We start from the raw sequence: 12,068 nt of genomic DNA, 5'->3' as shown, positions 1-12,068 counted from the left end.
TGAAAGCCTGAGAGAATTTTTTCTCTCTAGGTTACTCTCCTTGGGTACACACTACATTGTTGATCACTTTCCTCAGTGGCCTCTTAAGGTCAGTGAGGATTCAGGACATAAGAGAACTTCTGCTGAGACATCCTGTAACTAAATGGTTTCCAAAATTTTCTGGCCTCAAAATTTTCTGAAAAATTTAAAGGAGAGACTGGAAGTGGTGGTGTGTGCCTGGAATCCCAGCTCTTGCGAGGCTGAACACAGGCAGATCACTTCTTGTCTCATCTACATAGCAAGACCCTATAGACCCTGTACTAATATACAAAAATAAATAAATAAACAGAGATGATTGATACCCCTCCCTGTTTTCCTACTCAGTCTTTATAAGATGGAAATTCTGACAAATAGAATAATATGGATAAACCTTAAGAGCATTATCTTAGTGGAATAAGCCAGATAGAGAAAAATAATTACTACATGATTCTTCTTTGGTTAAGCAAGATGAAAAAGCTTTAAATAATTGAAAAACAATCTATGCATAGATCAGCAGTACACCTAAAGTTTTGTTCAAAGGATAGATGTCATGTTAAATGCTCTTACCATAATAAAAGGAAGTAAAAAATTTAAAACACAAAAGCAAATAAAGTAGGAATAAGGTCAATGGGATTAGGTACAGTAGTATAAAATAGATCACTAAAATATTATTTTAAACCTTATAGAGAATTTTAGGAGCTATATAACTTTCTGATTTTTATTCCTCTGTCCTCTGTTGACCCTTAGTACCATAAGTAGCTAACCTGTTTAACCTCAATAAAAACTTTGTCTACAGATGTTTACATATAGCTTTACACTTAATGCACTTAGAAAAAACAACACGAGCCAGGGAAGCATGCCCAGACACAGAAAATATTAATTCTGTACACTATAAAGCAGGGAAAAATTTGCCCAATTTTTCTTTTATTCTTAACTTGAACTTACAGATGCCAAAAAGTGCTCAGATCATATCCCCTGCAGTAGAAAAGAAAAATAGAACAGAGATTGTTTTCTTGCCACAATGAAGGACTGAATTTAATTGACAGCTGGACTCACTAGATATCTAATTATTGTCAGAACTTATTGTAGCCCACAATCAACTACTTCTCAATGAGATAATTATTTTTAGCAGATGTTTTATTTTGTTTAATTGGTTTATATCTAGTGACTATATGAAAGGTCACCTCAAGGACTTGGCACTGGTTAATTTTTTAACCTAATGCATCACAGAGTATTTATCAGGAAATTATATTTCTAATAACTGCCAATGCATATTTTGAAGATTTTTCTACAAAAAATAATCACGACAATGCTTTCTTTTAAAAAAGCAAGGGATCCTGTCCCTGATCTTTTAGCTGAGAACCATTTCCTCAGTGCTTGTTGGCTCTGTGCAGTGGTCCACCATCCACTTCTGTGCTCCACCCACTGTGAACATAGAGTATTCTTTGTCCATTTCATTGGTCAAGGATCTTACTTAGGCACCCAGTTTTCAATATTAAAATGTAAATACTTTAGGCTTTTCTTCTTCATTCTCTCTCTCTCTCTCTCTCTCTCTCTCTCTCTCTGTCTCTCTCTCTCTCTCTTTCAAAACAGGCATTCTGATCTTTTAAGAGTAACACAGCAGTGCTTCTCAGAGCTTACCAACTGAATAATGCAAAATAATACTCACAGAGGTAGATGCCTAAATCCGTTAAACTCATGCTATCTTCTAGGTAGACTATACTTTTTGTTGGATAGAACTAGGTTACTTATGATTGAAGGGTATTATTTTGAGCTCTAGGATAGTAGATGGCTTCTCATTTAATTACCATTTGCCCTGAAATCCTCAATTTTGGTTGAAAGATGCTAAGTAGCAGCCATATAAAACTCATCCTGGTGTTTCCTATAGGTGTATTGAAAGTCTTATTCACTACGTCATTCTTTTTTCCTGCATGAAAATTCAGAGAAGAAATTTCTTCATGCATTCCTGCTTTCCATATTTATATTTAAAACAATGTGGACAAGTATCTTATTTTGTTTATATTTATAAGATCTGAGATAAGTTGCTGATTTGTAGCAAAATATAAAACTTGAATTTATGTTTATATACTAACTCATCTGGTAAGCAGAGAAGTAGAATAGTCTACTGATCAAAAGGATGATCTGTCCAACGTGTTCAGTGAAGTAATCCAGAGTCAGAAATTAAATATCATGTTAGTGTGAAACTTAATGATGAAGATAGATGAGTTCGGGGGAACCCTAAGGATAGTCTGTAAAGCTAAAAAAACTTGGCTTAACAGCCAGGTTTTCCATCTACTACTCTTTTGATCTTAGATAAATTAATTTCTCATCTCCTTGGGTCTAAGTTAATTTATTGCAGAAGGGAGAACATCCTCCTGGAATCTTTTTCATTGTTTTTTTTTTGTGAATACAGTTTATAAAACAGAATAACTTGACGCATGCAGTTTTCTATACATGTTAGATAATGATTTTTTTTGTTCTTACCTGTAGCTCTTAATTCTCTTGTTCTCTCTCTTTCACCTCTCACCTCAGGTTTGGTGGTGGTGGAGACTGAACTCTGGGCCTTGAATATGCTAAGCACACACTTTGCCACCGAGTTATTACAACTTAGGCCTCCATTTCTTTTATTTTATCAAGTTATATATGTATTTTATAGAATATCCACATATTACTGGAGATGCTCTTTGATGTAAATATTAGAAACATATCATATCACAATAAGTGAAAAAGAGTGATACAACAAAATGCCAACAATGGACTTCCTCCAGACATGGCAACACGTAGGAGGTCAAATAATGTCATTGTTTTATTTGATTAGTCCTGTTCTATTCTACATGTAGTTAAGGCTCTTTATCAACTTACCATAGTTATGCCATCCTATGGGGTTAGATGGAGGGAAATTTAATTAAATACTTTGACTCTACCATCTTTAATCAGATTCTGTATTAAAAATCTACAAAAAATGAACAAATGAAACTTCATGTGGTAGAAAATAAATCACTCAATAAAATAATGTTTTTACCAGTGTCTCAAAATTTTAATTCTCTTCATGAATAGTACTTTCAATGATGTGTGAATCTGTTTTTCTTAAATAAGTATAGGTGTCATAATGCTTATGCCATAAGAATATTTCTCAGCCTCAGAATTTGAACAACCTGTATTTTCAAATAGAATGATGTAACTGAATTCAATTATGTGGCTATCAAGTCAAATTTGTATTCAGTAATAACATGACCTCTACATCTATGGCCCACAGACACGTAGGCATCTGCCAAAATCACTCAGTTTCTATTTTGACTCACGAGACTTCCTTGGACTACGTAAGAAAGAACACCCTGTTGAATTAGTATGGCCATATATTTGTCATTCCTTGTCTTATCTTGTAAATGAAGTTTTATAAAGAGCCACTGATTATACCAGAAAAAACTACCTGCAGATATCATCTATGATATATAGGGCATTCACATAACCCCTACATAAAATAATTGCAAGATGTTCATAATCTGTAATATATGAAAACCTGAAGAGGTAGAAATTTTGTAGTCCTTCTTAGTAGTAGTTTTAGTAATTGGAATGACCATCTAGTAATTCTACTTTAACGTGAATATTAACATTTGAATTTATTTTCTTTGCTTCCATATGTAAAACAGCTCAATAAAGAGGATTCCTTTACTCAATACAATTAAAAATAGAAAGCTGTTATGTTTCCCAGATGATTATAACTTGACATGCCCTGATGCCAAGTGTTTGAGTGGAGGCACAATGGACCCTTGAGTTATGACATGCATGACATAGGAACAACTTAGGTGATGACCAGAATTTTAGCTTTAACTTAAGACCAAAGTCTTGAGTTTTGACCAAAATGCTGGCTTCTTGTGCATGTGGTCTTAAATACAGATCTAACCATTAAAGAATTCTGGAAGGAACCTTATTACATCTGCTCCTGTGTGGGGTTAACTGAGAAATCCTGGGTCATTACCTCTCTAAGAATACTGAGATCTGCCAGTGTACAGGAGAGAGATTTTGAAGGCTGTGTAGAGGAGCCTGAGCCTTTAACCAATAACCAGAACTTCAAACAGCCCTCAGGAATGAACTGAGTTCCTAAGTCTAGGGTCCAATATATATCTATTTTGAAGACACTTATTCCAAAAGTTTTCGTAACTAGATTTCAAAATAACCCTTTCAAATTTACCTTTCATTCACAGATAGTCTGACAGATATTCTGATAATTTATTAAAATTATCAGATAATGTAAAAATTAGTTGAAAATGTGTGCTTTAGGTTTTATTCCAGATTAATATGGTTTGACTTTTTAAAAAAATAGCACATTCAAATATTTCATTTAAATTTCCTGTTAAGTGGAATCTAAGAGGTTTAACCCCTTTTATTTTTTCAGACAGTTATGTGCTCCATTCACTGGACTCACTAAAGATTTGCAACCTTCCTGCCTCTACCTCTTGAGTAAGTGGGATTATAAGCATGTGTCACTCTGCTGGCTTAAAATTATTCATATTTATTTATCTTAATCTTTTTATTTATTTTGTACAAGGTCTCACTACACAGTTCAAGTTTGTAGTGATCTTCCTGTCTCAGCCTCCCCAGCGCTGGTACTGCAAGATTGCACCACCATGCTTAGTTTTGGTGACCAGCAGGGCATGTGGTACTGGAAATCGAACCCAGGTTCTTGTGCTTGCCAGTCAGACACTTAGACCACTGAGCTATCTCCCCAGCCCTTATTTTTCTATTTTAATGTAGTAATGAAACACTTAAGCCAATGAACTTTGAGTAATACTGATTAATTTCCATAGTGTTGCCTATTTAAAAAAATTGGAGAATTAAAAAGGCTTTCTCTGAGCAAGAAGGAATTCTGCCTTCAGGGTGCACTTGGCCTCAGATGGCAGCCCTTCCCAGGATCACAGCCTCCTGACACCCGCAAGTTTTCGGGCTTGTGCCTCCACAGTTATACCATTCTTATTCTCTTCACGAGTGTGCCTTAGTGTGTTTGAAAGGACACATGATGAGAGTATGTTGAGATGTGTAAGAAATTGTCAGATGATTTGTAAGATGAGTACACCATTTTTCTGTATGGTTCCTGTTGTCCCATAGGAGAATATTGTCAAACTTTGAAATTTGAACCATTCAGACTGGCATTTGGTAGTACTTGCTTATTGTATTGTTTTAATTTAATTTCTTGAATGCCAAGGTTTTAAGAAATTTGTCCACTGAAATTTTAGGAATTTAAAAATGGATACATTATTATTATTGGTATTTAATTTCAATTCTGTATAATCAAAGAATATATGCTGTATGACTTTGTACCTCTTAGAACTTTTTAGACTTCATTTAAGATCACCATGATCTGTCTTGGTGGCTGCACATTGCATACATGAAAAGAACATGCAGCCAGCAATTTTGGAATGAGTTTTTGAAATTTTAAGTATGTCCCGGTAGATAGCAATGTTTGATTCATTGATACTCTTATTGAATTCGTTGTCTATTATTTCTGTCAAGTTTTGGCTCGTGTATTTTGAAATTTTGTCTCTATGAGTATATTTTTATGATTGTTGTCTCCCAATTAAAAGGCCATTTTATTACAAAATCACTTTCTTTGTTTTGGTAGTGTCTTTGTTTTAAATACACATTTTCCCAATATTAGTCTACCAATTACAATTTTCATGTGCTTAATGATTGTCTTTATGTTTGTAATCATTCCTTTAATATCTTTTTACTATATTCTCTCTTTTGAGATTCAAATTATATATGTGATTTGTTTCGTTTTTATTTTTTTAAAGTTTTGTTTTAAAGGGATTAAAAACAATAATAATGCACAGAATTTCAAAACATGATAATAGAAAATTAACAATAGTTATTATATTGCATATTTTCTTAATAAATTTATTGAGAAGCAAATAGCAATGAGACAGTTTCAAAACTGATTAGTAGGACAGTTTCAATAATTAATACATTGCATATTGTTGTCTTAGTGGTTATTCATAGTACAAGATGCAGACATGATATCCTGTCTACAAACACTATTAGAGCAAATCTTTCTTTCATTGAAGAGAAAGTAGCTGTATACCTATCCTAACTATTTTGAATATACAGATTGCCTTCAAAGTAGTTGCTCAGATTATAAAATATAGGAATGTAAAATTGATCAAATAATATAAGTACTGTTTCTTTCAATGAACTAATAGAAATTAGTAGTAGTATTATCTTAGCTATCTGGTGAGTGTTTACATATTTTTTTTCTTTTCCTTTCCTTCTTTTCTTCTTTCTCCTATCCCAGTTGTTCTTTCATTTTGGGCAATTTCTTTCTCTTTCACCATATCAACTGTACATTTTGGATCTTAGTTACTCTTTGAATTTCTTGTACTCAGGAGATAATACAGTGTTTACACATGAAGATCTGGTCTATTTCACTTAAGAGTAAGGTCTCTAGTTGCATCTATTTACTATAAAAGCCTGGAGTTTATCCTTCTTTATAGCGGAGTAGTACTCCATTGTGTGTGTTTTATCTTTTAATATTTTTCCCATGGTCTGTGAGCCTTCTTTGATAACTTGTAAAGTATGTTTTCTCGCTGCTGAATGATTTCAGTCCCTTTACCCAGTCACTCTTTTGCTAGTCCTCTCTCTCTCACTTGGTTATTATGCTCATGCTGTAAATTGTTTTGTTTTTTATGTTTAGCATTTCCTTCATGCTTTTGACATTTTCTATTTTTCTGAATGTTCTTATCTCTTAATCTATTGCAATTATATTTCCACTTATATCATTGACAAATAGCTGATTTAGAATTCTTGTATATTTTTTGATTATCTGACTCAGGCCAGGGGCACTTTCTATTGGCTGTCTTTTCTTGGAGAGTATGTTATAATTTGCTTTTTGTAAGTCAAATGGTTTTGCATTGCCTTCTGATCACTGTGACTTTTTATTTTGTAGAGATTCTAAATTTTATAATCTTGTTTCAAAAGTGCTTTTTAACAAAAGAAATGTGGGAGAGCCAGGCACGGGGGTGCACAGTTGTAATCCCTGCACTCCTGTACTCAAGAGGCTGAGGCAGGAGGATTGTTGTGAGTTTGCAGCCTGGGCTGCAAAGTGAGCCCAAGGCCAGACTGATCTGTATAACAAAACCTTGTCTCAAAAAAAAGATGAAGAAAGAAAGAAAGAAAGAAAGAAAGAAAGAAAGAAAGAAAGAAAGAAAGAAATTTGTTTGAACTTGAGCTGCAAATCCTAGTGCTTGATCAGATCCCTAATTCTCAATGTATTTTATCTCAGTTGACTAAAGTGATTGATTTTTCTTTCTTACACCCATGCATGGCCAGCTCTCTATCCAGTCGGCTCCCCTTCTCTGGTCGTCTTCCTCCACAGTTTATCTTCTCACTGCCTGGCAGCGGGAGTTGTGTCTACCTCATATTCTCTTGTTCCTATAGTCAGAAATCCTCAATATTTGCCTGCAAAGTCTTTCCTTTTCTGTGTAGCACAGTCTGAAGGCTGCAATCAGACCAGAAGCTCTGAGTACAGTACATGGTGCCAGTTCTCTAGGGAAATGGTCCCCTACTGTTTTAGAATCAGGTGACGGTTTTGTGGATGACAATCCACAGATCAAGCAAAGGGGATTGAGGATGATGTAAGAGAATTTCATTTTGTGCATTTTAATTCTATTAGTATTACACTGTAATATACTTTATAATGAAATAATTAAACAATGCACTGTGATGCAGAATCAGTGGCACACTCAGATGAGATGGTCCCAACAGGGGCTGATGGTACAGACTGTCATCCGAAGTGTGTCATTTATTTCTGGTATACTCTGTAATTTTGTTTGATTGCTATTATAACAGAAAACCTTGCTTCCTAATGCTGAAATGAAAACAAGCTTTTCAGTGCTTTTTGGCAAGCTTGAGATAGTCTATCTTGACTCTAATTCAGATATATGGGGATTTCAAGTTGTCTTGGACATACTTTTAAGGTCTCTGTCATTTGTGATCGCAAGCAGTTGATCTTCTTCTAACAGAGATGAACTTTGCTGGCTTATTGAGCATTGGGTTGCAGATCCATTCTTCCCTAGTGTGGGGTCTTATATGGCTGGGAAGTAATACTCATATGCTTTTGAAAGCCGAGTGAGTGATCATGTACCAGCTGGGAGGAAAAAGGCCCCCATCTCAGGCTCTTTTGAAATCTCTGCTAATGAATATCAAAAATCCCAATGCTCACTCATCCTCTTAATTCCAGTTTGGTTTTTAATGCAGCCACTTTATCTGCTAGCCTGACTGCATTATCTTTCTGCCCTGAAATGACAGATATCTTTCACTGAACGGTTTGAATCTATCACAAGAGCAAACAAAGTTTGCCACTCATTCTGTGTCACTAAGATGTGCTGCTGGTGTTTTTCTAAAATAACCCACTGGAGTGGCTCTTAACACTCGAAATCCCTGGCCGGTGATCTGCGCTTAGAAAGCCACCTCACTTCTGTATGTGAGAGAAGGCATGTGCTCGGCGAAGAGCTGTGCAAACGGGAACAAGTGAGGAGCATGCACTTTATTGTATTTGATAATTTTAATTACATATAACACAGTGTTGCTAAGTTCAGGTTAACAAGTTCTCAGCCATTCAGTTTTTCTCTATGGATGACACCGTGCATTATTCACATTAAGAAGTGATCTTTAGTATCAGAGCAGAGAAACCAGAAAGCCATCCGTCATGGCAGCTGCTCCGTCCATACGTATACTGTTGCCAAATAACCAATCCAGTTTTCCTCAAAGACACAAATACTTCTGCAGCTACAGTGTTGGTTGGTGACAAAGTTCATGTAATACCTCCTCTCACCCATACTCCTGAAAAATATATCACACAAAAACAAACATTGCTGCCCTGTTGGTAACAGTGGTAGTCTCTGTTTTAATTACTTTTCTTGTTGATGAGACAAAAATACCTGACAGCCAAAGTTACGGGAGGACAGGTTTATGGTAGCTGAAAGTTTGTAGCACCATTGGCTGACTTACAGGCGGGATGGCATGGCAGAGGGACATCACAGAGGAGAGAGAGCTCATGGAAAGCGGAAGCAGCCAGCAGCAAGCTACAATCAGCAATGGCAAATGACCCCATCAGCTTTCTTTCCGTCCATTATACTTTATCTGGGCTACCTTCCCTAAGCAGGGGCATAGAACTGAAATCCAAGGTGGGGCACCCTTAATCCTAGAATCTCACCATGAATTAAAATCATCACCACATCCTCAATCCCAACATCACACACTGTAATCTATCCACATCTGGAATCCCCATTTAAAACCACAGGAAGCTTTGGAGGGACATTTTTTTTAGGTGTATCTAGGCCGTAAGTTTCAGCATTCCTAAAAACTCCAAGTCTAAATTCTTCTCTGAGTTTGAAGGGAAAGCCTGAACTTTGAGACCCTGTACAAATGAACACTAAAAAGAATCCAACACACCTGGTGCAAGATAAACATTCCCATTCCAAATATAGGGACAGAAAGGAATGGGACAGAGCAAGTCCACAATCCAGCAGGGCAAACACTAAGTCCTGTAGTTTCATATCTAGCATCTGAGGCAGTCTATGGCTACTTCTGCAGGACTGCAGATGGCTGGACCTCCCGTGGCTTTTCTCTTGGGCTGGATTTGCTCATTCCATGTCGCTTTCCTCAGATGGTCTACATTCCTGGCTTCTCCAACCTTCTGTGATCTTCTGCACCTTCAGCTTCACACCCACAGCTCCACATAAAGTCCTGTTGAGCACACTAGGTGGCCTCATATGGTTTCTAAAATCTGTATGAAGCCTTTCTGGCTCCTTGTTCTTGATCTCTGCATGGTACCTAAAGCCAGCATCACATGGTGACTCCAAGGCCTGCCACCAACTGGAGCAGTAGCCAGGGGTCTTTCTTGGCTATAAGAGTCAGGTGCCTGGGCTGCTGCACATTCTCTTGGCTGCTGCAATATTGGAATACAGTGCTGTGAACTTATTCCTCAAAGGAAATTATTTTACTTTTGCAACCTTTGCTGCAAATTCTAGAGCCCTGCTGTTTCTTGTGACATTCTGAGGCAATTTTTCCATTGTGTTGATCCTTTAAGTTACTAAATTCTCCTCTGCCCTGTCTTTGCATTCCACAGCTTACTGGAGCTTCCTTTCTGGCCAAATTCACAACTTTTGGGTCATTCTACTGGGCTCTTTGCTCTTGACTGTCATTATAGAGCTGTCTAAAAGATCCCAAGAGTAGTCATGCCAGAGACTCAACATTAGATTGTTAAAATAATTTTCTGCAAGATTCATTAGTCCACCATCCTTAATCTGTCTCAAGCAAAGTCTCTGGACATGAGAAAAATGCAGACAAACTTTCCTCCATGGCATAGCACACATCATTTAGAATCCAACAACCAACACAATCCTTTTTTCTCAGCAGAAATCTCCTGAGCCTGGCCTTTATCAGCAGCATTTCTATGAGCATTCTGTTCTTCTGAATTCTGACCAGAATCTCCCTTCAAGTACAACTAAACCTCTTCCGGGCTGCTTCTTCAATCTGCATCTCCAAGTCTGCACAAACCCTTCCCATAAACCATTGTCTGTATCATCACCGCGATCACCCGCTTCTGTGGCACCAAATTTTGGCTTAGTTGCTTTTCTCACTACTGAGCCAAATGCCTGATACTCAGAGTTAAAGGAGAAGAGGTTTACTTACATTTATGGAAGTTTTGCTTCATAGCTGGCTGGCTCCAGAGCAGGGTGGCACATGAGGGGGGAATCACAGGGGATGACCGATTCATGGCAGGCAGAAGGCAGCAAAGCAGCAAGTGAAAAGAAATAACACTGTTCCTCTTTCTGTCCCTTATGTCTACTCCAGCCTGCTCACTCATGTGGGTAGCACTCAGACCCCATGTGGGGCACTGCTCATCCTAGCATCGCACCATGAATCTATGCCAGCCTCACAGTCTTACTCCCAGCATGATACAGTGTAGATCTAGTTGCGTCTGATAAGCCTTGCCTATGGGCATATGAGGCTTTGGGGGGACGTCTAATTTTGGGTGAAACATCTAATCTCTGCCTTGGTTAGTTCTTTCATTGCAAAGGCAAAGCACCCAACACACAAAGTTAAAGATAATTTTATTTCAGCTCACACTTTATGGACATTTCAGTCCATAAAAGCAGTCTCTAAGGCAGAATAGCATGGCCGAGGGGCATCGCAGTGGGGAAACCGCACATTGCAGGCAGGAGGCAGCAAACAGTGAAGAAGCAAAGCATGGAGTGGCAAGTGGCTACAGCACCCCGCTTTCCTTCCAGTATATTTTACCCAGGCAAGGGCAGGCAGCACCCACACCGAGAGAGGCCCTTCGCATTATTCACTCCCAGAAATATTCCAAACCAATCAGTGGACTTATTGAGTAATCACACATCCTCCATCTAAGTATCATACACTCTAGATGTGGCCACCTCTGAAGAACCTGACCTGGGTCTGCAGGAGGCTTTGGCGGTCCATCTAGACACAAACCAAAACACTCACGTACCTGGTCTGCATGCAACTGTGACTCATTAAGGTTCTCTAACATTTGCGCCTCGATAGCCTCTGCTGCCCATTAGTTATCTAGTTGTGGTACGAGCTGTAGGAGGAACTTGTGCCATGGACTGACCTGCAGTCTGTCCTAACAATTCACGCAAATACCCTTAGCAGCAGGCAGGACCAACTCTGCATCCCTAAGAAGGGCTTCTTAGCTTGAGCCATTCACTTAGCCACTAGGAATGACGCTTTCAGGGCAGGCTCAATTTGGTGAAATGGTGGCCTTCAATAATTGTTTTTGGTTTTGTTTAGTTTTCTTTTTAAAACCTCCAACGTTTTGCCTTTTAAGACAGAATGCTTGGTGTCTGTGTAGAGAAGCAGCTTTGAAGGACTCAAGGCTCACCGTGAACTGCATTATGCAAAGCAGGCGCTGGGCATTGGGGCACATGCTTGTCATTCCAGCATGTGTCATTCCTCCTGGAGACTGAGCCAGGAGGATTTCTAGTGTTTGAGGCCAGCCTGGGCTACACAGTGCATTCAAGGCCACC

The sequence above is a fragment of the Octodon degus genome, unplaced genomic scaffold (genome assembly GCF_000260255.1).
Source record: "Octodon degus isolate 3935 unplaced genomic scaffold, OctDeg1.0 scaffold00087, whole genome shotgun sequence".
Taxonomy (NCBI): domain Eukaryota; kingdom Metazoa; phylum Chordata; class Mammalia; order Rodentia; family Octodontidae; genus Octodon; species Octodon degus.
This window is presented reverse-complemented; position numbering follows the sequence as displayed.